General features: G+C 39.3%; 1 protein-coding gene across 4 annotated transcripts in view; it reads left to right on the top strand.

Moving 5' to 3' along the window:
* tln2a (talin 2a) overlaps window positions 1-27,261 on the top strand; it is a 238,388-nt gene that overhangs the window by 85,653 nt on the left and 125,474 nt on the right. For 3 of the 4 annotated variants that reach the window (XM_061878614.1, XM_061878589.1, XM_061878606.1), the window contains exon 2: window positions 6,956-7,009. The gene's annotated coding sequence lies outside the window, so the exon portion shown is untranslated. Of the gene's footprint in view, window positions 1-5,675; window positions 5,695-6,955; window positions 7,010-27,261 lie in introns of those variants that run through there. The other variant, XM_061878595.1, reaches the window with a different exon arrangement.

The raw sequence follows: 27,261 nt of genomic DNA, 5'->3' as shown, positions 1-27,261 counted from the left end.
AAGTTTGTATATTTTGAAATCAGGTAGTTTAATCACATATTATTATATTAATTACCGTAAACTGTGGACTAGATTGTTTCAGTTTAGTCAAATCACTGATTGGAGAGCTAGCTTCCGCAGCTAGTGGGTTCATAAATTCTGTTTTGTTTGAGCATTCGCATATGCGCACATATGCGGTCCTCTCCAATGTTTCTCATAGTCATTATTGTTACTGTCACCGATGTCCCACTGGGGTGAGTTTTACCTTGCCCTTATGTGGGCTCTACCGAGGATGTCGTTGTGGTTTGTGCAGCCCTTTGAGACACTTGTGATTTAGGGCTATATAAATAAACATTGATTGATTGATTTACTGCCATGTTAGACACAGTTTGGAAACAATTAAGGTATGACAACAAACATTTACAAAATCTTCCTGTGTACATAACTCATTTCACAACGTATATATCTGCGATTTATAATCCGGTGCGGAAAATACATGGAAAAAATTTTTTTTCTTCTAAAATTTAGTGCACTCTTTAGTCCGTAAAATATGTTGTAGGATGGGGTGTTCCGATCAGGTTTTTATGCTGTCGATTCAGATATTGATCATCCTTGACATTTACCCTTACATGTCTCAACTGTAAATTTCAAAATGTATTTATGAGCGCTGGGCAGCACCGTAGAAGTGGGGTTCGTGCAACTGCCTCACAATACGAAGGTCCTGAGTAACCCTGGGTTCAGTCCCAGGCTCGGGATCTTTCTGTGTGGAGTTTGCATGTTCTCCTCATGACTGCGTGGGTTCCCTCCGGTTACTCCGGCTTCCTCCCACTTCCAAAGACATGCACCTGGGGATAGGTTGATTGGCAACATTCAATTGGCCCTAGTGTGTGAATGTGAGTGTGAATGTTGTCTGTCTATCTGTGTTGTCCCTGCGAGGAGGTGGCGACTTGTCCAGGGTGTACACTGCCTTCCGCCCGAATGCAGCTGAGATAGGCTCCAGGGACCCCAAAAAGAGACGAGCGGTAGAAAATGGATGGATGGATTAATGAGCGCTATTAACAGTTAAACAATACAAACAAAATATATCAAAATTATTTTCCTTATTCTCTTTTATTACATGTAATTCTTTGAGTAAAACAAAGCCATTAATATATAATACCTCTAAAAAAGCAAAAACTACTATGCATTATTTTTGTGAATCCTTCGTTTTTTTCTTAAAGTCCTGATGCGTTTAAGCACTTATTCCCTGAATTTGTGAACATGAACAAAAAACTGAAACGTTAATAAAAATATTGATTTAATCACTCTAGCATTGTTAATACACCGAGAGAAAAAAAGTGGGAATAGTAAAACTATAATGTATGTTGTACTACCGTAATTTCCGGACTATAAGCTGCTACTTTTTTCCCTCGTTCTGGTCCCTGCGGCTTATAAAATCGTGCGGCTTACGGTAACCAGGGGCGCGCACTACTGAGGATGCGTGAGACCGAGGCAGACAACTGGCATTGTCACGCCAAATTTCTTCCCCCCTACAAAAACCTTCCCCCCCATTTACTTCCGTGGTCATGATTAATACAGACTCTATGTTATAAAATAAAATAAAAAAAAACAATTTACAAACACAAGCTATGGGATGACGTAAGAGGAAACGTGACCCCGGAAGTAAATGCGTCATCCCATAGCTTGTGTTTGTAAATTGTTTTTTTAATTTTTTTTTCATTTTTTTTATAATATAGCGTCAACAAAACGTCTGTATTTTTATAATATAGCGTTATATTTTTATAATATAGCGTTGACAAAACGTCTGTATTAATCATGACCCCGGAAGTAAATGGGGGGGGGAAGGTTTTTGTAGGGGGGAAGAAATTTGGCGTGACAGCGCCAGGTAACGAGAGCAAAACAAAGAGTAGGGAGAGCGTCAGAGACAGTTTGCGCGAAGGCAGTGTTCATGCAAACACCCTCAGTATGGAAAACAAACGGAGATGTGCATATGATGCTGCTTTTATGTTAAAGGCAATCGATCTGGCTGTCAAAGAAGGAAATAGAGCTGCTGCACGTACCCTTGACATCAATAAATCTATGGTGAGACGTTGGAGACGGCAGCATGAAGAACTGATTCAATGCAAAAAGACAAAGAGGATTTCGGTGGTTTTAGTACGCATGAGGAAGACGATGACACAATGATTAAAGACTGACTTTTCATATACGTTATTTTGATAACGTAAACGGCCGCGGGACTGCACTTTTACTGCTGTGTTACAGGCGAGGACTTTGTATTACTTTGCACCGTTGTATTATTTGTACTCTGCCCGAATGCTGTTCGCCATGTCAAAGATGTGAAAGTTTGATTGAATGATTGAAAGATTTATTGTTAATAAATGTTTGCGTTCCCAAACAGTCATCTCTGTCCCGACAATCCCCTCCGGGGTAGCAGGAACCCCTATATACTACGGTAATTACACATATAAATGCCTGCGGCTTATAGTTGGGTGCGGCTTGTATATGGAGCAATCTGTATTTTCCCCTAAATTTAACTGGTGCGGCTTATAGTCAGGTGCGATTTATTGTCCGGAAATTACGTATATTCTCAAAATACAACTTTTTCCACTAATTTTGGATTTTTCCTCCCTTTTCTGTGCATAATGCTCATCTGTAGGTAAAATTGTCCTGTAAAAAACATATCATTCTTAGTTAAACTTGGAAACAGACAAATAATACATTTCGCAATAATCATGTATCAATGCAAATGAATCACACAATTTATTTTGGGCGCACACGGTCCTTTAAGTCAAAAGTTTTGACAGTTTAATTATAATCCCGCAGCATCATTTGCTGCTGTGCACATTGTCCTTTACCTTATCTTTTCATGTGTGTTGAATAATTGGGGTCTTTTAAAAGTACATTTATTATGCAGGCATGTAATTTACTGTGATTAATCGTGATTTATCACAATTCAAAAGTGTAATTAATCTGATTAAAAAAATTAATCGTTTGACAGCACTAATAATAACCCCAAATTTGGGCAGAAATGATATTAACGCTGTGGTGTTTATTGCAATTTTAAATACAAGAAAGTTATGTTTACACTGCTTTTTAAAGGTTATTACTTGGGCATTTGATGACATTTTCCTTGGAAAAGTTCATTAGGAATTCTGCTGTATGTTCAACGCACGATAAAGAAATGGCATAGCCTTATTCCACAGCACGCATTATTTCCCATTTAATCATCATGGCACATCAGACGCACACATTGCATACACTCAAGGAACATCAACATCATCTCTTTACCACTGGAGCAATGTGAGTCAATGGCGGCGAGAAACGTGAGACTGTTTCCTGCCAGTTTTGTTGAGTAAGCGACACTTGGGTGAGGATGGCGTATTATTTACATGAGAGTCAGGAGGAGGCGGGGTTGGCTATTGTGTTGTCATCGCACGGCAGCTGCTCTGTTCTGACCCTCTACTGTGCTGTAAGATTAACTTTTTCACCTTTTTTTTGTAGCACAGAAAATGTTATGTGGCAATACGAAATGTATTAAATATCACAATTTCATTATTAACACTCAAACAAGGTACACATGCGCCCTCATACAATAAACACAGTGTAACGCTCAATTAAACACAGAACATGCCTAAATTGTGCAAGCACTGTCACTAACACGAGTGTAGGGCTGGCCGATATGGATCAAAACTCATATCCCGATATAGTTTGGCCCATAAACTAACCCTTGAATGGAAATATCTGTTGACGTGACATGCTTTTGTTTTTTTTGGGGACTAATATGATCCCAAATACACAAAAATAGTTACCAACAAGTAAGAAAAATAAGTTGTGCATAATAGTATCCTAACGTAAGAAGTGTTTTGAGGTAAGAAAAAAAACCTTTATAAAATATGAAAAATATGACCTCCAATTTACTTGAAAAAAAATCATTTTGCTGTGCTCAATTCTTCAGCTAACAAAACACAAAAGAACACAATGTGAAAAAAGTGCCCTGGCTTAAGAGGGCATGTCAGCAACAACATGAAATTAATTGACCTCTAACAATGATGTATTTACAGGTAAAATATTTTTATAGGACATAAACACGAATATGTTAGTCAGGAACCCCTACATGCCAACTGCTTCATGATGCTTTGTGACAGGCTGTGTTCTTAAAATCACTTTTAAAAGGTCATTAATCGTAGTTACTTTACCCAAATAAGTAACTGAATTACTAAGGGAATTACTCTTTAATAAATGTAATTAATTACTAGGGAAATGAATGCGTTACTTACAAAATAACCTTTAAATATCTGTCACAAGTGAGCAATCGCTTGGCCATTCGGTTATGGTTTAAATTGATTTCAAACATACTATACAGATGGGTGCAAATTTTACAGTAATTTTATCTAATTTGAATGGATTTATTTTAGTAGCAAAATGTGATTAAAGGGTTGAAATCCCTTGTGTGTGACTGTTTTTTTTTTTGTTTTTTTTTAGGAAGTCGCACAGTCTATTTTTATGTGCATTTTCGAGCACATTTTTCGCACAGTACAGCACTGCTCTAACATGTTTGTGCTGCATTTTGATAAAATAGATCACCATAGCAGTGCTATGCTTTACATCACTGATCATCACCAGCAGCAACATCAGTAGTGTTCCTTGTTTTCTACCTAAATAATGTCATCCGGATGGGTTTGTCTATTTTCACAGCACTCATTAGTCCACAGGTGTCAAACTCAAGGTTCGGGCCCCACATAATTAAAAGTGGTGTGCCTTGTCATTGATCTTTTGTTGGGCCCACCACATAATTTCAGTTGGCACGTCATAATACAAACAATGGATTAGATTTATATAGTATTTTTTGTAGTGACTCAAAGTGTGTGACAGCGAAAATTCTACGTGTTCCTCCACATCATTGAAGGTGGCCTGCCAAGTTATTTCATGTGGTCTGTTAGGTTATTTACTGTATGTGGTCCGCCACATCATCTATGTGGCATGTGAAAGACTGAAATATATTAAAGCAATTTCTGGTTAAATGTATTTGTTCTTTACATTTTGACATGCAGTTGCATATGTTTTTTATATATGCAATTGCATATATATTGCAAATGAATTTTATATATTTTTAATTTTCCTAAAGGAACTGAAGGAATCAATAAAGATCTATCTATCTATCTATCCATCCATGTTTTACAAATATACACTATAATATTATCTGATCATGGAACAATTCTTTTTTGGGGGGGTTATCAAAAATAACTACTTGAATATCTGCCTGTCACCTTGGCAATTTTAAAGCAAGTTATGGTTGCGGTTAATTTACAGTTGTGATCAAAATTATTCAACCCCCACACAATTTTGGTGTTTTAGCAAGTTGGACATTTATTCCGTATTTTGTTTATAGTCATATCAAATAAAGATGCATTCAATAGACAAATGCAACTTGAATTACAAAATTATATTTTGTAACATACCAAACAGTGTCATTTCTCCTAATATCTCATTGACAAAATTATTCAACCCCTTGAAGATCATAACTTTTAAGAACAGAATGTGAATAAGGTCTTTTCAATCAGGCGTTGAAAACACCTGTAGATGTGATTAGAACCATAACGAGCAACAATTAAACTGATTGAAAAAGACTGTGATGCTCAGCTTTTTGTAGATGGTCAATGGTGTATTTGCAACACTGTGAAGTCCAGGGAGTGGTCAAAGAAGTCAAGAGAGGAGGTAATTTCTCTTCATAAGAAAGGATATGGATATAAGAAAATAGCAAAGACATTACACATTCGAAGAGACACAGTTGGGAGCATAATTCGCAAGTTTAAAGCCAAAGGCACAGTGGAAACAGTGAAAGTATAAATTAATGATTATGTAAGTAAATGTATTCATGTGAACATTTTTTAAATAAAAAATTAAGTAATTTAATAGATGAATAATATTATGATGTTTTAAAAAGGTACACAATGTTTATCAGGATTTTTCTTCTTAGTACCGGTATTTTGTAAACACTTTGAGTTTAACATTTTCTTAAAGATCATATTAGTACTTTGTTTGACTTCTTTGCTTAATCCATTCAAAAATGTAATTCCACATATTGATATACTGAAGGTCTTAAGTGTTGTGCGTGCATACATATGTTTTAAGTTTCATTTTACCTTCAGGTTATATTTCTCATCTTTTGTTGAGAGAAATTGTTGTACACTCTTGGGTCGCAGGTTAACTGCACCAAATCATTGAATTTAAATGATTTTTGATTCAATAAATAAAGGGTTTAAATGTTTTCGATATCTAACGTTATGTATCACGCTACCCAAACTGTTTTGTAACACGGTTAGTGAATACATGTACCTTTGTTGTTTTTTCCCCATATTTCTGCACAAAAACTCAGATATGGTGACACGAGCGAGCAGTAGAGAATATGGAGTGATTTTTGGTCCAGAACTTATTTTGCTCTATTCATGATTTATGCATTTTGTTTTTCACCTTATGTTTTATATTTCTATATGAGATTTCCAGTTCATGTTATCGTATAGTATTACACCTCAAAATGTGATTTATATCTACTCCACCTCTTTGTATTGGGTTTGACTCTCTCTTTTACTGGTACCGAATGGCAGTTTTACTAAGACTCAAAGATGGTCTGTTTTTGTCAAATTTGCCAATATAAATGATGTATCAAAGCTATTATAGTTTTGTATTCATATACTGTATATTCACTGTTACGACGTCCCTCTGAGGGCGGCCACAATTGCGATATGGCCCTCAATAAAAGCGAGTTTGACACCCCTGCTTCATCAATTTTATATACCAGTGTGTCCAAGTGATATAAAATCTAGAATTAATGTTCATCACGGCAAGCAAGATGCATATGTTGTAAAAAACAGAAAACCTTCTCTAGTTTTATCTTATTTGCATTATTGATAGATTATCACCTGCATTTTATCTATCTTAATAATGTCTGACCAAAGTCCCCTATTTGTCTTTTCAGCTGCGAAGATCAGCACACACACGCAAGGCGGCCCTTTCCCCTTTCAGCAAAAAGGTAACATTTGTGTTGATGTTAGGATGTTAGCATGTGTTGTCACTACAGATTGTGTTTCAGCCTCACCTGATACAAGGCATGAGAATTTGTTTTTGTTTTTTACAGGCAGAGGATTAAGAAAAAAGAGCAGACACTTTCTTGTCAGTGGTTGAAAGTTGCCATGGTTACAGTACGCTCATTGATTTGCATCAAAGTCCACATTAACAGTGTTAAAAATGCTTGAATAGCAGGGTTTTTTTTGTATTTTAGCAAACCTTCATCGTCTAGAAACCAAAATTCTTAAAATTTGAATTTAAAATAAAACACAAATACAATACAAAAAAAGAACACAGTAAAAAATTGTAAGAATAACATTTAAAAAATATATATTAGTAAAGTAATAAAAGAATAAATCAATAGTCAACGCCGATAATTAAAACTAATAAAATAAAATGAAAATAAATACATAGAAAAATATCTTATTTCATTATCTGATTAGTAATGTAATAAAAGAATCGATCAATAGTCAAAGTCGGGGCGGCATGGCGTAGTGGGTAGAGCAGCCGGCCAGAAACCTGAGGGTTGCAGGTTCGCTTCCCACCTATTGACATCCAAAAAATCGCTGCCGTTGTGTCTTTGGGCAGGACACTTCACCCTTTGCCCCCGGTGCCGCTCACACTGGTGAATGAATGATGAATAAATGATAGGTGGTGGTCGGAGGGGCCGTAGGCGCAAACTGGCAACCACGCTTCCGTCAGTCTACCCCAGGGCAGCTGTGGCTACTGATGTAGCTTAACACCACCAGGTGTGAATGAATGTTGAGTCCCACTTCTCTGTGAGCGCTTTGAGTGTTTAGAAAAGCGCAATATAAGTCTAAGTTATTAAAGTCGATAACTAAAACAAATAGAATAAAATGTAATTAAATTAACAGTAATGAAACAATACGAAGAATAAATAATACATAACAACTATTTAAAAAATAAGAACATTTATTTATTCATTAATTTGAATAAGGACAATGCATATTCATCAACATAGTGCAACAATGTAAATATGCCTGAGTTAACACAATAGCTGATTTTCATCCGCTGTCCTAAGGCAGGTTAATACAGTAAAAATTCAACATGTCATGAAACAAAAGAATACATAAATCACAAGACATTACACATTACAAGCATACCATAAGCACAGCCCATGGACAAAAAAATAAAACAAACCAAAAACAAACTAATGAATAATCTAATTGTGCGTGCATGTCTGATTAGTTTTCAACCACTGTTTCAGTACAGTTTTAAATGTTATATAGGTGTCACTGTTTCTGACATGGGCTGGCAGCCTGTTCAATGACTGTCTGCCTCTAACAGACCCCACCATTTGGCCAAATTTAGTTCTGCGCCTTTGTTAATTAAGTTTAAGTTAAAGTACCAATGATTGTCACACACACACTAGGTGTGGTGAAATTTGTCCTCTGCATTTGACCCATCCCCTTGTTCACCCCCCTGGGAAGTGAGGGGAGCAGTGGGCAGCAGCGGTGCCACGCCCGGGATTCATTTATGGTGATTTAACCCCCAATTCCAACCCTTGATTCTGAGTGCCAAGCAGGGAGGCAATGGGTCACATTTTTTTATAGTCTTTGGTATGACTCGGCCGGGGTTTGAAAACCCAACCTACCGATCTCAGAGCGGACACTCTAACCACTAGGCCACTGACTAGGTACGTAGCAGTCTCCTCTTGTCACTGCTCTAATTTAATTAAGAACATATAACATGATCAATACAAATTAAAGGGAGAATAGAACAAGTCGAAAAATCATGTCATGTATTGTTTATATGTTGAAATATTTTGCTCAGGATGGTAAAACATAAAGAGTAAATAGTACAGTACTGTAAATAGTTCAGCAGGATTTTTTTTTGTCATTATATGGTTTTGTTTGATGAATCATCATTTATAATTATTCAACCGACTTATCACTTTGCATTATGTGTGTTTTTAGTTATTTGCCACTCGCATGCATTGCTTTTAAGTGCTTGAACCACAATGATTTGACATCACACTGTCATGCATCATCACTCCATGACGGGGTTCATTTTTTTTTCACATGACTCAGCGAGACGCATTTGCGGGCCAATTTAGTGGCAGCATCTGGTGCTTCGCCACTTACTGCGACAGCGCTCCACTCGGCACTCGAGGTTGCAGTTGCAGCTGTGTGTCTCAGCCTCCCAGTGTTTTAATGAGCTACTGTGATCTTTAGAGCATTGGGAACTCAATCAGATATGTTCTCCATTTAAACGGGAAACGTTCAATGTACTTTACAATCCCGTGCTGTGACCCTTTAAAATGCTGACACATTATTTTTAGTGGTGTTCAGGATTTGCTGACAAGGAGCTAATTACAATTAGGGTTTGATGTTCCATGTTTGACTCCTGACAAAGAGCTCATTAAAAAAAACACTCAAATGTCTATGAAGGTTCTCATTCATTCAGGTCATTGTCCTCTCAGGGCATTCAATGGATCGCAACTGGACGGTTTAGTTTTTCTTAGACGACGTTCCGAGTAGGCTTCATCAGTTCATGCTCATAGACTTAGAATAGTCATATCTGGACTAAAGACTTAGATTGGTCAGATCTAGTCTACCTGCTGGTGCCAAAACCCAAAATATTTATACTCCAAAACCAGGAAGGTGTGCCAGGGCAAGGATGGTTTTGCCCTATCCCAGTGAGAAAGACAACTGCTTAGAAGCAGTTGATTAACTCAAATGGGCTTTTTCCTATTGAAAGCCATTGTAGCGATGAGGTAACGTGTGATGATAACCATAGATAGATACATTGATTTTATGAAGACTTGCAACACTTGTATTTTAAAAGATACATATACAGTACCAAAAAGACAAATCTATAGAATTCTGGCTTCGACAAAAAATTATAAATATTTAAAAAACATTTCTTATTCTTTTCACTATTACTCATACTTGCCAACCCTCCCGATTTTCCCGGGAGACTCCCGAATTTCAGTGCCCCTCCCGACAATCTCCCGGGTCAACCATTCTCCTGAATTTCTCCCAAATTCCACCCGGACAACAATATTGGGGGGCGTGCCTTAAAGGCACTGCCTTTAGCGTCTGCTCTCACCTGAAAAGGAGACTATTATATATGTCTCCATTATCCATAGGTTTATCTATAACCCATAAAGTAGGCAGGCACAGAGCTATTTCTCAGCATGTGTTTATTCCAGCCGGCACGTTAATATACTGACACACAACATCCGCATTCCCATCATGCATTGCCTCAAAACTATGGCAAGTAGTAATGTCCAAAGATAGAACAAACGAAGCAGAAGAACGAAGAAGAGACATGGCGACGACGAGTAAGAAGAAGAAGTACGCTTGCAGGTTCCAAAATGATTGGAACAAATAATTTCAGTTCATCCAGGACAGCTCGAAGGGGAAAGGGTATGCTGCCTGCAAATTTTGTAGATCAGACTTCTCCATTCAACACAGTGGCCGAACGGATATACTCATTCATGAACATATTGTGTGTGTGTGTGTGGGGGGGGGGGCATCACAAGACTACTTCATCTCTACAGAACTGTTTCATGAGGGGTTCCCTCAATCATTAGGAGATTTTAATGGAAGCATTCACATACCATACAATGGTTATATATATATATATATATCTATATCCATCCATCCATTTTCTACCGCTTATAAATATGTAACCCCCCCACACACACACACCTCAACACCCCCCTATTTCAACGTCTCAAGGTTGGCAAGTATGCTATTACTACATTTTATTATTTTATTTTGAGCGTGTAAAGTACTTAGTGTAAAAACAAATACATGTTTAAAAAAGGCAGATGCAACACTTATAGCGCTGTTTTGCACCTGTTTTGATTAGTGTGGTTACCTTCAATGGCAATATTTGAACTGAAGGAGAATTTGGGCCTGATCAGAATGATTCTTGGTTCGTCAGAGCCTAAGGGGCGCAACAATGTATGGAGGCGTACACAGGATTTGAACAATTATTTGCATTTAATTGCAAATATTTTTAATCTTGTAACTGTCCACAAAATAATAAAATGAAAAAAATACAGTATATATACAATAGTCAGTCCTTGTGTTGCGAGTCTTAATGTCGTGTGTGACCACTCAGGTCACGTTTACTAGTTGTTTGGTTCAGGGCTTAGCTCGCCAGCCAACTCCTGGAAAATCGTGAATCGTAGAATCCAGTCCAGCGACCTAATCCAAATAAAGCAAATGAAAGAAAAAAAACCTTATCTGAAAGGTCAAAATACAACAGCTAAATGTATGCATCATAGCAAGGGTCGGCAACCCAAGACGTTTAAAGAGCCATATTGGACCAAAAATACAAAAAATAAATCCGTCTGGAGCCGCAAAAAACTCAAGGCCGTATATATAAGTCTTATAATGAAGGCAACTCATGACGTAAGTGTCTATATTAGCTATAATAGCCTACTATCAAAATGACTGTGTTGCAGGCTGAAGCGCGTCATAGATAGGAAAATGCATTTTTAAACAATATGATTTACAGAGGAGACACATAGGGTAACAAGCAGTACAACATTGATTTGAAAGGACAGATTAAAAATATATAATAATTTAAAAAAAAATTCAAAAATAAACTTGGGACTTCTCTCGGGCCGTAGTTTGGACTTGGCGGGCCGGATCTGGGCCGTAGTTTGGGGACCCCTGATCTTCAGTGTAAATAGTCATGAAAATAAAGAATACGTCGTGTCCAAACTTTTGGCCTGTACTGCATATGGGTTAACAAATGATGACGATTTTGCTATATTACAATTAAATATGACAATCTTTATAACAAAGTTTTAAAAATCAATGACTATAACATCACCTTTGACCTCAAACAACCTTGCCCAACATCGTTTTAATTTAAAAAGCTGAAGACAATTGTGTTTTTGTAGCAGATATCACATGTATTGTTGAAGTGCGCCCTGTGATGAGGTGGCGACTTGTCCAGGGTGTACCCCGCCTTTCGCCCAAAGCAGCTGAGATAGGCTCCAGCCACCCCCTGCGACCCCAAAAAGGGACAAGCTGTAGAAAATGGATGACTGGATTGTTAAAGTGCAGATATGTCCTAATATCCACGCTGACATTCCCACACTAAAAGCTCTAAGAGTTGCTCAGTGGGAACAATTAGTAGCTCTGTGTTGGAGGACGCTACGGAGCTGCATGAGCTGGGGAGAATCGGGTAACACTACGACTTTGAGGCTATCCTTAGCCGTGACGTGAGAACGTGGTCATGATGACCGCCTGGCCGGCTCCTATTTAGTGAATGTGAGCCTGCTATCGTAGGTACAGTCAGCAGGAGGTAACCCTCTCAAACCATGGGCATTAGCCTCCTCGGCACCCTTGTGTAGATCATGGGTGTCCTCATGTCTTTGCTTACATGGAAGTCTCTAAAATAGCCTGTGAGTCATCGTAGTAGGATGTTTAACTATTCCTGGCGGACTAAAGTTAGCCTTAGCCTCTTACCTTTTCACCAATGTAACTACAGCCAGGGGTGCAGCATCAAATTCTGGGTCCCCATCCCATCCTGAACCCCACGTCACCGACCCATGCACATACGGGGGTGGACCGCTTGCCTGTGCATCGGTTGGGGACATCCTGAGCTGCTGACCCGTCTCTGCTCGGTATGGTCTCCTGCTGGCCCCACCATGGACTGGAATCTCACTATTACATTAGATCAGGGGTGTCCAAACTTTTTCCACAGACGGCCTCACACAGAAAATTTTAAGCATGCGGGGGTAGGGGTGTAACGGTACGTGTATTTGTATTGAACTGTTTCGGTTCGGGGGTTTCGATTCTGTTCGGAGGTGTACCGAACGACACGGACATATTAAGTAGCGCCGCAAGTTGTGTAAACAATGCACACCGAGGCACCATGAATTGATTTACGTGGACCTGGACTTAAACAAGTTGAAAAACTTATTGGGGTGTTACAATTTGGTGGTAAATTGTACGGAATATGTACTGTTTTTTGATTGATTGGGGATAGGTTGATTGGCAACACTAAATTGGCCCTAGTGTGTGAATGTGAGCGTGAATGTTGTCTGTCTATCTGTGTTGGCCCTGTGATGAGGTGGCGACTTGTCCAGGGTGTACCCCGCCTTCCGCCCGATTGTAGCTGAGATAGGCGCCAGCGCCCCCCGCGACCCCGGAAGGGAATAAGCGGTAGAAAATGGATGGATGGATGATTGATTGATACTTTTATTAGTAGATTGCACAGTACAGTACATATTCCGTACAATTGACCACTAAATGGTAACACCCCAATAAGTTTTTCAACTTGTTTAAGTTGGGGTCCACGTTAATCAATTCATGTACTGTGCAATCTACCAATAAAAGTTTCAATCAATCAAAAAAACAACAACACACGGCATGCTAGCAACGACCGGGCTACGATAGACTGACCACACCTCCTGTTTTGCTTTGCGGAGCTGTCCAGGTGGAGTTTCTTAAATGCCTCAAATATCCGGCATTTTGAGTTAGGATTGCGTGTATTTTCAATGTACTTCAGGGTTAAAGAAGGGGTTAAAAACAAAGTTCTGCACGCAGCAACATTCGTGAGGGAGGGGGAGACAGAGAGAGCGAGAGAGTTATGATAAACGCGCATGTGTCACCAGGCTCTGCTTTTTATCCACAGATTTATCAGATTTTATTTTTTCTAATCTATAGCAGGGGTGTAAAATAATATGTATAATATGAAATCAAACGGTTTACGTTCTTTGCTATTTGGTAGGTTCCCGCGGACGTTATCTCCTTCTGCTGTTGACCATTTGTTTCATACGGTGTTGATCTAGAAATGGTTGTTTGGGCATTTTGTGGGTGTGGCACCGAACGGAGATGTTGACATGCAGAGTTTCAAGCACTCTTCATTCTCTTGCGGGTGACTTTTCAAATGATGCTACAAATTAGCAGGAGGTGCTACTTTTTGTAGCAACGCTTTTGCCGCATACTTGTTCGCCATCGTCCCGCTTGAAGCCAAACTACCGCCAGACGATAGACTCCGTGCTGTTTTTCTTAGGAATTAATTTTTCCTTCATTTGTTACCAGATTCGCACCTTCTTTCTCTCGTATTACCACCACTCGCAACACACCGTTAGCATCAGAGCTAACGTTACCCATGCTGCTACCTGTCTGCTCCGCGAGGGCGTATGACGCGACAGTATGTGACGTATGTAAGAAGGTGCGCTTGTTTTAAGTCTCTGTGAGACGGAGAGACAAGAAAGAGTGATAAAAGGCTGTAGTGTAATGCCCGCAGCTAAAAGAAACTGCGTGAGAATGTATCCTCGAATATCATGATAGTCATTTTCGATATCGCACAGAGACAAACCCGCGATATATCGATTATATCGATATATCGCACAGCCTTACTCCACAACAGACATCACTTCACATTGTTGTCGAGTCATGACAACCTACTTGACTTGTGGAAAATAAATATATTTGACAAGTGACATGTGTTCGCCTCTGTACTTTATAAAACATATTTGGAGATATATGTTATGTTTTAGGCTTCACGGTGGAAGAGGGGTTAGTGCGTCTGTCTCACAATACAAAGTTCCTGCAGTCCTGGGTTCAAATCCAGGCTCGGGATCTTTCTGTGTGGAGTTTGCATGTTCTCCCCGTGAATGCGTGGGTTCCCTCCGGGTACTCCGGCTTCCTCCCACCTCCAAAGACATGCACCTGGGGATAGGTTGATTGGCAACACTAAATTGGCCCTAGTGTGTGAATGTGAGTGTGAATGTTGTGTGTCTATCTGGGTTGGCCCTGCGATGAGGTGGCGACTTGTCCAGGGTGTACCCTGCCTTCCACCCGATTGTAGCTGAGATAGGCGCCAGCGCCCCCCGCGACCCCGAAAGGGAATAAGCGGTAGAAATGGATGGATGTTATGTTTTAAAAAAAAATTAATTACTGGAAGCATGTCACATTTATAGAATGTGTTTTTTTATATATATATTTGAAGATAAATGTACGTATGGCTCTTATCATTCATCAGGTTACTGTTATTCTCATAGCATTCAACTGATCAGTTGTCTTAGAAGCCTTTTGGCTTCTTATCTGAGTATTTTTCATCAGTTCATGCTCATAGACTTAGGCCCCGTTTACCCTGGATAAGGTTATCCAGGGTAAATCACCTAACTTTGTCCGTGTCCACACACAACAATGCCACCGTTTAGGACCCCCGTCCCCTTCCGTCCGCCAGCGAAACGCGACCTAGTACGCTTGCGAAAAAAATTCATAAAAAGCGTCCATCTGCTCCAAGCTTTCCAGTAGGTGACTTTACTTCACTGTGAAGTTATTTAAAAGAGCTATATTGTAAATAGTTTGCTGTGCATTTTACATTTGTTTGATGTTTTGTGTGCAAGTTTTTAAATTAAAATGTATCTTCCTTTGAACAATATCCAGTGTTGTGGTATTTCAATGAACTAGAATCCAGTGTGCTGTGGGGCCCTTTTGTAGTGAATCACACCTGAGCCTTCATAAATTAATCAAATCTTTTTTTGAAATGAGAAAGTAGACAATGTGATAAACTGTTTGGGGAAAAAAGGGGATGGTTCCATCTTTCAGCTGCGGGAGTTAGCGAAGATATTGGCATCATGCACGCTGCCTGGCCATTTCACAGTCACATCCATAAAGCAATATTTGTAGTCACACACTGCCTATCACGATCACATCCACAAGAGGAAGGGACCAAGTTTTCTGGTAAGTAGAATCACAGCTGACTGTTCGAAAGTTCTCTTGCCGTCTGAGATGTGTAGTATCCTAAATAGCTGCAATCGCCCGTTGCCTTCTCTTAAGGTATTGATTTGTGATTTCCAAAAGCGTCTGAACATGTACAAGAAGGATAAACACGGGCAAGTTCTGCATGAATCGCCTCCATCTTTGTTATGAAGCTGGCTGTAACACATTCCTTGTGATGGACCGCTCGCCTGTATCGGTTGGGGACATCTCTACGCTGCTGATCCGCCTCCGCTTGAGATGGTCTCCTGTGGACGGGACTCTCGCTGCTGTCTTGGATCCGCTTGAACTGAACTCTCGCGGCTGTGTTGGAGCCACTATGGATTGAACTTTCACAGTAGCTTGTTAGACCCGCTCGACATCCATTGCTTTCGGTCCCCTAGAGGGGAGGGGTTGCCCACATCTGAGGTCCTCTTCAAGGTTTCTCATAGTCAGCATTGTCACTGGCGTCCCACTGGATGTGAATTCTCCCTGCCCACTGGGTGTGAGTTTTCCTTGCCCTTTTGTGGGTTCTTCCGAGGATGTTGTAGTCGTAATGATTTGTGCAGTCCTTTGAGAAATTTAGGACTTGGGGCTATATAAATAAACATTGATTGATGTCACTTCCTGTGTGGGGCGCAGACTTTTTAGTGTCACTTTGTGTGGGTGCGGTCTTTCTGACGTCATTTTCTCTCCGAATTTACTTTGTAAACAATCAATGAGTCCATACAAAGCTAAGTGCCGGAGATTCAAGAAATACACGGTGCACTTAGCCATGTAAAAATTTGTCAGAGGGGGACCTTAAACGATGGTTTAGTGTGGCTGAAACAGGGCTTAGGCTAAATAATTATTCGTTAAAGGGGTTTAACGACTTAGTGTAGACATGGCTTTAGCTTGGGCAAATCTAGTCGCTTGGTGCCAAGGTCCGAACTATTTATCCTCTAACGTGTATGCATAGGAAGGAATACTTTTGCTCTTTTGTGTCCATTAACACATTTTAACAACCATATCGAATCCTTCATAAACAAAATCGAATCACATTGTATCGTTGTGTTTTATAAAACAAATTGTTTTTGTATCGCAGTGTAAACCATGTATTGAGATGCGAACCGAATTGTCCATCTCAAAGAGAGTCACGTCCCGGACAGTGACGAAATGCATGACTAATAAAACGTACAGTGGGGCAATAAAGTATTTAGTCAGCCACCGATTGTGCAAGTTCTCCCACTTAAAATGATGACTGAGGTCTGTTATTTTCATCATAGGTACACTTCAACTGTGAGGGACAGAATGTGACAAAAAAATCCAGGAATTCACATTGTAGGAATATTAAATAATTTATTTGTAAATTATGGTGGAAAATAGGTATTTGGTCAACCATTCCAAGCTCACACTGATGCATGGGGGTTTTGGCTCAAAATCTCACGATACATGGCCCCATTCATTCTTTCCTTAACACGGTTCAATCGTTCTGTCCCCTTAGCAGAAAAACAGCCCCAAAGCATGATGTGTCCACCCCCATGCTTCACAGTAGGTGTGGTGTTCTTGGGATGCAACTCAGTATTCTTCTTCCTCCAAACACGGCGAGTTGAGTTCATACCAAAAAGTTGTATTTTGGTTTCATCTGACCACATGACATTCTCCCAATCCTCTGCTGTATCATCCATGTATCCATTTTGGTATAAACTCAACTCGTCGTGTTTGGAGGAAGAAGAATATATTCACATTCTGTCTCTCACAGTTGAAGTGTACCTATGATGAAAATTACAGATCTCTGTCATCCTTTTAAGTGGGAGACCTTGCACAATCGGTGGCTGACTAAATACTTGTTTGCCCCACTGTAGGTAACATCACACAACTGCAGTTATATAAGTGTTTAGTTTGTAAAAGGCTCAGGTTTAATCTCCTGACAGCAAGGATCATCGCTGCCCTTTAACTAAACCTGGCAGTCGCCACAGAGACGCAAGGTCTGCATAAATATAAGCCCACAAATCTTGTTTTTCTACACAGCCAATCGTACTGATTAGTTCAAGTTGCTCACTAGAAGGCTTCAGAGCACATATTTCACTCTTTGTAATTTTCCAATCCTACTGTTGTTGACCCCTGTCTCTTCAACTGTACGTTTTATTGGTGACTGTTTGCCTTCTGCCTTTTGTAAGTAAAGCAGAACACAATAATCGTGCACTTTATATGACTTGTTTGTCTATCTACATATCAACGTTGGCATGTCACTCACTAAAGTCAACAAAGCAGCAATCGATTCACTTGCGTTACTTATTCCCTCTCTGACTGACATACGGTGCATGTGACCTTGGAATTTCCCATCGGATACACTCCTTTTGTAAAAACAGATGACTCAGACAGCCATAAAATTCCATTATTCACTCATAAGTTGACATTCAAGTTATGTGTTTGAAAATGGATGGAGAGAGATTCACATTATGGGTGTATGCGCTGGCGCTGGAATCGAAAAGTAATGACGATTTTAAAGGCCATGACGGACAGGTGCCCTTAAAAAAACCTTTTTCAACAAGGGTGTACAGAAATGTACAAAAATACTAAATGTGATATAATGTGGGTCGATCAATGTATGCTAAATAAGCTATCTGAACAAAACATCCACATCTTAGCTTTATGTTATTTGTGGTAACAAAGCAAATAGTAACATATAGGGGTTTAACGATTGATATTATTCATAATTTGTGGTTGCCGAGACGATTCAGGGACAATCTTATTTTGTCAGAAGGATGCGATCTTAAGCGAGTCAGTGAATTGAATTTGATACAGTAGCTTTTTAGAAAAAACAAACACAACTAGTGTGACAGTGGAGTAAATAGGGGATACTAGACAGTTCAATTGAAGTTTCCTGTATTCCTGTTATTTCTTGTCAGTGAATTATGTATACATGAACTATGGATACAAACAAGTAAACAACAATTAATGGCAAATCTTTTACATCATATTTCAATGTAATGCTGTCCTCATTTTCAATATTCAAGAAATGTTCAATATAAGTACAGTAACCAACATTTTAAAAGTATATTTACTTGCTACTTTTTCTTTTGTTTTCCATTACAGAAATAACACAATATTTATATAAAAAATAAAGCGCAACAAACATGTCTCCAGGTTAAATTAACCTGCTACTTTTACTGTTGTGTTTTTAGCATGCAAATAATACCAAATAATTAATCTAAAAGATTAAGTGCAACTAAATCTGTTCAGATTAAATGAATAGTGTTTTGACCTGCTACTACTCTCATTTTAACAACTGTAGCAGAGAAAAGTCAAAACAAATGCAAACGTCACAACACAACTTTCAGCAATAGCACAATTGCAAAAGCCACATCAAATACAAATGATACAACCCAACAAGATAAAGCCACAACAAAGATGGGAAAGAAGTGACAGCGACAGCGGACAAGTTTCGGCGACTCATTGCTGTGACGGAAAGTTGAAAATGGTGTAATGAACAAAGTTGGAAGAGTAAGTAAAGTGTAGCCTCTTTTTCAATCAAACTATTATTTCTATTTTTCAAAAACACTAACATATCGGGCTCTGAATCTTTGGACACCACATAATTTGAATAAATTATTGGGGGAAACAACTCTATTTCGATTCTTGATTAAAAATCAATATTTTCAATAGCTTTGGCTGCAAGTTCAATGATTAACTACATTCCTCCATAAAATAGATAACAGCTCTGATAAATTTCTGTATTACTTGTTTTGTTTCATACAATTCTCCCCAAAAATTTCTTAGAGTTAAATATCAATAAGGCTTCAAGAGAGGTATCTCACACATTTTAATTTTAATTTTATTTTTTAAGTAAATGTATACAGCAGATTTGGGCAGCTATATCAACAATATGATTTGCCTTAGTGGCTGGAAAGGAGAAATTTAAAAAAAAAAAAAACAATTTTACAACAAAATTTAAAAAAATAGTTTTTGGATATTTTTGAGTCGATTAAGAATCGCAATTAATTCGAAAATATATATATATTTCACACTCCTACCATTATACTATGTTCAGGAAGTTGGTCCGTCGCCGTAATTTGCTCTCCTGTCACTTCCGCCGTGTTCGTCGCCTGCTTTGTGGCTTAAAGTTGTGTTGCGGTTTATATTGTGTTGTGGCATTTGTATTTGTAGTGACTTTTTCAGTCTGCCGTTCTTAAATCCAATATTTTCCTTTTTTATAGTACCGATAAAATCAACTGGTTTCCTTTTAAAACTATTTTGGATCGATACCTATCTTCTGAGAGGCAAATTTGCCGAGCACAGATCGATGTACCGTATTTTTCGGACCAAAGGACACACCGGATTAAAAGGCGCACCGCCTATGAGCGGATTTATTCAAGTCTTTTTTCATACAAAAGGCGCACCAGATTATAAGGTGCATTAAAGAGGTCATATTTTGTCTTTATTTGAAACACTTCCTTGTGGTGTACATAGCATGTAATGCTGGTTCTTTGGTGAAAGTGCTGCATTGATTATGTTTTACAGACCATCTTAAAGTAGCTTTCTAAACGTCTCTTGGGCGGTCTTACCTACATGGCTATCCTTCGGCAGCGTCTTCTCCCTGTCATCTTTGTTGATGCGGTGTAGCGTGCAAGGACGGGAGTGGAAGAAGTGTCAAAAGATGGAGCTAACTGTTTTAATGGCATTCAAACTTTATTTAAATCAATAATGGACCAAACAGCATCTTCTCATCCGTGGCTCAATAAGGCAACATCAACAATTAGTCCTGTGAAAAAACATCCGACCGGAACCTCTAATAACTAAAGTTCCGTGGGTGAATTATGTAAACCCACTACAGTTTTTAGCACTTTGATAGCTAGTTTACTGACAGATATAAGTAAGAACTTTACGCTACTTTATATTACAGTTTTTAGCACTTTGATGGCTAGTTTACTGACAGATATAAGTAACAACTTTACGCTACTTTATATTACAAATGGCAACAGTGGAAGATGAAGGTCACACAAGAAGGTCGAGAAAAAGAAGAAGCCTATGACTCCGGCATTGGCACGGACTACAATTGCGGACACGCACACATTTTCAGGACTTATGCAGATCCTAAATACAGATAAACAGATCCGAGAAGGTAAGAAAAGTTGGTTTTGCATAATATTACGAAACAAAACGCCAGGTAATATGTTTGCTAATGGGTGCCATTTTTCGGTCCTTAATGCGCCGACAATCCATCAAGCGGTGCGACTTCATAGCTTACCGAAGTCGTACTAAAAACATTTTGACAGATTTTTGAGCGCCGTGTGTAATGTTCCATATTCTCAATGGAAAATTTTAAGTTTTGGTGTGGTTTGCTGCCACCATATTGCAGTGTACACATATCTCTTATCTATGACTGCCATCTACTGGTCACACTTATTACACAATGTACCAAATTAAATTGCTTTGAGGTCAGTAAGGACAACCAGAATCATGATGTATGTTAGGCGCACTGTCGATTTTAAGTGTCCCTTTATAGTCCAAAAAATTTGATAGTGAATCTAAGGAACATAAATTGATACATCAATTGATCACTACACCGATCGATAATATTCTAAGCCCCATTAGATACATATTTTTTATTACAGTCATCTCTTGCTTCACCACGTCCTAAATTTCTTTCAGTTTTTTTTGTTTTTGTAGCATATTCGACAACATTCTTGTGTCTGTAACTGGATATTCAGCTGATTATACAGATGCTTACATTATGTGTGTATGTGACCGGACTAATGGCGTTTACAATATGCATTTATAGAAACAGACATCAAATGTTTTTGCATGTGTGTGAACTAATCGACACGTGTGTATGTGAACGGACAGACATGTTTTTGAGATGGGCTACAGCGCCCCCCCGACCCTGAAAGGAATAAGCGGTAGAAAATAGATGGATGGATGAGTAATGATTATATCAGATTTAACCTTTACCTACTCAGAAGTTAATCATGTTATTTTTTCATCGAGTTGTCAATGGAAAAAAAGACTATTTGAAACCCAACCGATGGCCTGAAGAGGAAAATGGTTATGGAAGTGGTAGGTGAAATATGTCGGCCCTTCACAGTCGAGTAGTCGTGTGACAAATGTGCAAAAAATATTCCCACCCATCCCTCTTCTGTAAAGGCTTCATTGATTCCATTTCCTGTCATAGTTGACTTTCATTGCCAGTGAAATGACGAGGATCAGACAAGTGAATGGGGGTGAATGGTCAATGGTTCAGAGGGGAGTGTTTTGCCACTGTTTGCCTACTGCATGAAACCTGACACATGCAACGCCTCAGAGACCAACACCTGGCCAGCTCTTTTTCATTCACACAAAGGCAGGGCGCCATGGAACAAACTGCTCATGTCACAAAACCCCTCTATACCACCAAGGTGGATCGTAGCATACAGCGTGTCAATGGAAACTATCCCTGTACTGTAGTCTACCTTTTCGCCTCTGTTGCATTTTCTGGCAGACCCTATAGCAATCTAATGCTATTGTAATGTATGAAAGAAAAGCACAACATGGAATTAAAACCACAAAGAGGATCATATTGTACGGTTTGATGTGTGTGGGTTAAAGGCGTGGTGTGTTTTTAACCGTCCCATTGTTTAGGTGGTAATAAACGCTGAAAATGTAGTTTGAGACGGGAAAAGCAAAAACGTCTTCAAGATTCAACATTGTTTATTGTCATATGCACATTTAAACAGACAGTTTGCCGTACAATGAAAATCTTACTTTGCTAGTCCACCCTTCAACAAGTCACATGGTACTTAACTAAAAATAAAAATGTATATACAAGGCACAGTAAGTAACATAACATTATTGCGCATTCTGAATGACAGTCAACAGTAAAAAATATGGATGTGACCTTGGGTCACAGCAGCAGTTAGTGTCTTTAATGATCAAAGGTGAAAAGTGTCTACATTGATGGTTCAAAGTTCGGCAGTGGTCAAGGTAGCTGTCTATTGTTCAAAAAGACAAAGGAAAAAAATGGGGAGGGGGGGCTAGCATTCACAAGTTAGCATTCACAAGCCTGGTGGCCTGTGGGTAGAAACTGTTTGTCAGTCTCGTAGTCCTGGATTTCAGGCTCCTGTATCGTCTGCCTGATGGTAGGAGGCTGAAGAGACTGTGCTGGGGGTGTGTATTGTCCTTTGTGATGTTGTGTACTCTCCTGGTGGCCCTGGTAGAGTACATGTCCCGTAGTGAGGGGAAGGCTGCTCCTGATATGTACTGAGCAGTTTTAATCACTCGCTGGAGTGCCTTCCTGTCCTTAGCAGTGCAGTTTCCATACCAGACCGTGTTTGACCGTACTTCTATAGAAGTTGCTGAGAATTTTGGGTGGCATACCAAATTTTCTCAGCCTTCTTAGGAAATACAGTCGCTGCTGGGCTTTCTTTAATGTTTGTTGGGTGTTGTGATCCCAGGTGAGGTCTTCGCTGATGTAGGTCCCGAGGAATTTAAAGGTTTTCACCCTGTCCATCTTTGTCCCCATTATGTACAAAGGTGTGTACTGTGCACTCCTTTGTGGGTCAATAATCATCTCCTTGGTCTTGTCTGTGTTCGAGGAGAGATTATTATCCTGACACCAGGCCACCAGTTCCGCTACCTCCCTTCTGTACGCTGCCTCAGCTCCCCCGTGATCAGTCCAACGACCGTAGTATCATCTGCAAACTTGATGATACTGTGTTGTTCTGGGAGGCCACACAGTCGTGTGTTAATAGGGTGTAAAGTAGGGGACTCAGCACGCAGCCTTGGGGGTTCCCTATGCTTAGAACCTTTCAATGCCATTGCAGAAAGTTTTCGATAGCATGGAAGCAACACAACCATATTTGGGTAGGTTCCTCATTATCTTCATTGTTCTGGTAAGTTTTTTCTGCAGCCCCAGCTTGTTACCGTAGACCAGGGGTCTGCAACTCGTGGCTCTGGAGAACCAGAAAAGTTATAGCACATGTTAACAGCCAAATTAGGAACCTTTGCAATGGGTGTTGAAGTAATTTTATCATTATCATACCAAATAATATATTGTGATATTGGTGATGGGCAGGTTACTTGGAGCCACTACTTACTTTTGTTTAAATGTAGCTAATCTACAGGGGAAGTTATCCCTAGTGAATAGTAGGGAGCTACACTACAAACTACAGGGCAAAAGTTGCTTGCTACATCAATACTACACATCTCTAGATATACAGTACAGGCCAAAAGTTAGGACACACCTTCTCATTCAATGTGCTTTCTTTATTTTCATGACTATTTACATTGTAGATTGTCACTGAAGGCATCAAAACTACGAATGAACACGTGGAGTTATGTACTTAACAAAAAAAGGTGAAATAACTGAAAACTTGTTTTATATTCTAGTTTCTTCAAAATAGTCACTCTTTGTTCTAAATACTGCTTTGCACACTCTTGGCATTCTCCCGATGAGCTTCATGAGGCAGTCACCTAAAATGGTTTTCACTTCACAGGTGTGAGAATAGATGCTCAGTTTGATTGTTTATTATAATAAACTCAAACTGGAAACAGGCCCTTTGTTAGGATTTTCAACTTTTTAATATTTCTTTTAACTTGCAAACTTGTGGTACCATGTACAAAATGAGGTAAAGCACCGAAAACAAATTAAATAAAATGCACCAAAACAACAATGGTAATAATAGTATTTAAGAAACACCAAAATATATACTCTCTAATGGAATGCAGACTTTTCAGCACATGTTAAAATGACAGAAACCGCAGTGGCAAAATTACAATAACCTGACCTAAAGAAAAGTGCAAAACATTCGTCTTACAAAACAGACATTGACAAACTCTTTTTTACATGAACAGAAATCAATAAAAGTGAACATATTTATGTGCCAAGACTGGTGCCCTATGTTGCATTTATAAACAGTGTTTAACAAAGCAGTATAGGGTAATCGGTATTGGCATTTTCCCATCGCTTCCCTCCTCACACAGCTGTGTGCTGTCAAGTTAGCCAGAACAAAACAGAATTTTTACAAAATGTTAAAAAATATGTCAATTAAATTAAAGTACTGGTAAATAAATGATAAATAAATAAATGGGTTGTACTTGTATAGCGCTTTTCTACCTTCAAGGTACTCAAAGCGCTTTGACACTACTTCCACATTTACCCATTCACACACACATTCACACACTGATGGAGGGAGCTGCCATGCAAGGCGCCAACAAGCACCCATCAGGAGCAAGGGTGAAGTGTCTTGCTCAGGACACAACGGACGTGACGAGGTTGGTTCTAGGTGGGATTTGAACCAGTGACCCTCGGGTTGCGCACGGCCACTCTCCCCACTGCGCCACGCCGTCCCGTGGAAGAAACATAGTTACTTAAATACTCTTTTAAATACCCCTATTGATGCACCGTGGAAGAAACATAGTTACTTAAATACTCTTAAATAGTCTCATCCCAGGAGGGATCCTGTCCTCATGATCTCTCATTGCGATTGTGCTTCCAAGTTTTGATAACCCGCCCTATCTTGCCTCTAATTGGCCTGCCTGTAATGTTTTGCCCTAACCATAGCAAATCGTGACTCATCATTCGTAAACCAAGGATTTTCTTCATATCCCCCCCCCCCAATTTGCAGTTCATTTTCTCTGTAGTGTAGCTTTGTCGCTACTACGCTAAATGGGTCTAAGAAATAGCAAAGCTACAGGAATCGCTACTGGTTCAAAAAGGAGCGATGCTATTGCCACACTACTGGTAAATGTAGTTAAGCTACGTAGCGTCACTACTAGTCGCACGCCACTGCCCATCACTGTGATATGTATAGTTCTCGCAGAAGGCTGCAAAATATGTTGTGACATAGATTTTAGGTCATATCCCCCATCCGTATCCCACTTGTATGTCAACAAAAGGTGACATACGTCAACGTCTTTCGCCAAAATAAACCATTGTGTAAGAAAATGAAGTAGCGTAATAAAAGAACACTCTTCAATATCCCACCACTGTGACACCTCACCTGCACTGTCTTGATAGTTTTCCACATTCATGGACTCCTGCACTAGCTGAACACTTATGACTATGTGTCAATCAAGACTGATTGCTGCTAACATGGTAGTTTGCTGCAATTGGGATTAGTGGAAATGGTCGACAAGGGTTCTCTTTTTAAATGAAAAACCTGTGGCAATGTTTCAAGATTGCACTGATTACTTGTTCATTTGACTACAATTGATTCAAATCTATTTGTCAGTGCCACCCAGCAGGATTAATTAGCAACGTGGACCGCTATGTATTCTGACAGCTCTGAAAAACCCTCCAATGATGCGGCTACATTTGCGGGGTTAAAAATGGAATTGAAGTGTGAAGTGATGCTGTGAATTGGTTGTCACGTCATGAATACAGAACAGGAGCAGGATGTGGCTGAGCTCCACTTAATTTTTTACAAGTGCACTCTTTCAACTTGAAGCCCACCAGCAGCCTCATCGACCCAAAGTGAAGTGTGTGGCACATAAAGATTTTAGCAGAAAATAAAGGAAACAAATGTGCCTCATTCTAGTGACGAATTTTATTTCATAAAACCCAACATCAAGAATAGACATTCGAAAGGCAATTTAAAATAAATAAAGAATAGTGAACAACAGGCTGAATAAGTGTATGCATAAATAACCAACTGAGAAGGTTGCCTGGTATGTTAACGTAACATATTATGGTAAGAGTCATTCAAATAACTATAACTTTTAGAACATGCTCTACGTTTACCAAACAATCTGTCACTCCTAATCGCTAAATCCCATGAAATCTTATACATCTAGTCTCTTAAGTGAATGAGGTAAATAATATTAATTGATATTTTACGGTAATGTATTAATTTCACACATACAGTAAGTCGCTCCTGAGTATAAGTCGCACCCCTGGCCAAACTACGAAAAAAACTGCGACTTATAGTCCGACAAATACTGTAAATGTAATGAATTTGGATTGAATATGTACTTTCATCTGCCACTTGTGTATTGTGAACGAGCATGAACCATTTTGAATGATGCCCAATTCTAGACACTTGAAGTCAATGTTTGGAGTTCGACTGACCGACTTGAAATGTCTACACATACAGTATGTGAATAGACAGACCAATTTTGACATTGTATTTGGGATTGGAAAAACACATTTTGACTTGCAGAACAGAACAATGCTAACAATTAGTGGATGTGAATGATCTGATGCTGTTAATGAGAATTGACAGACCAATATTTCTTACATTTTGTAATTGCATATATGTGAACTGACCAAGAGAGGCTTCCATTAAAGTATGTGAATGGATGGACAGATGTTGACAGTTTGTAAACTAATCAACAGATGTTTATGCCTAAGTGGGGCGGTGTAGCTCGGTTGGTAGAGCGGCCGTGCCAGCAACTTGAGGGTTCCGGGTTCGATTCCCGCTTCCGCCATCCTAGTCGCTGCCGTTGTGTCCTTGGGCAAGACACTTTACCCACCTGCTCTCATTGCCACCCACACTGGTTTAAATGTAACTTAGATATTGGGTTTCACTATGTAAAGCGCTTTGAGTCACTAGAG

This window comes from Nerophis ophidion, linkage group LG02, assembly GCF_033978795.1.
Source record: "Nerophis ophidion isolate RoL-2023_Sa linkage group LG02, RoL_Noph_v1.0, whole genome shotgun sequence".
Classification (NCBI taxonomy): Eukaryota; Metazoa; Chordata; class Actinopteri; order Syngnathiformes; family Syngnathidae; genus Nerophis; species Nerophis ophidion.
Note: the sequence above shows the minus strand (reverse complement) of the source record. Positions and strands in the feature narration are given on the sequence as shown.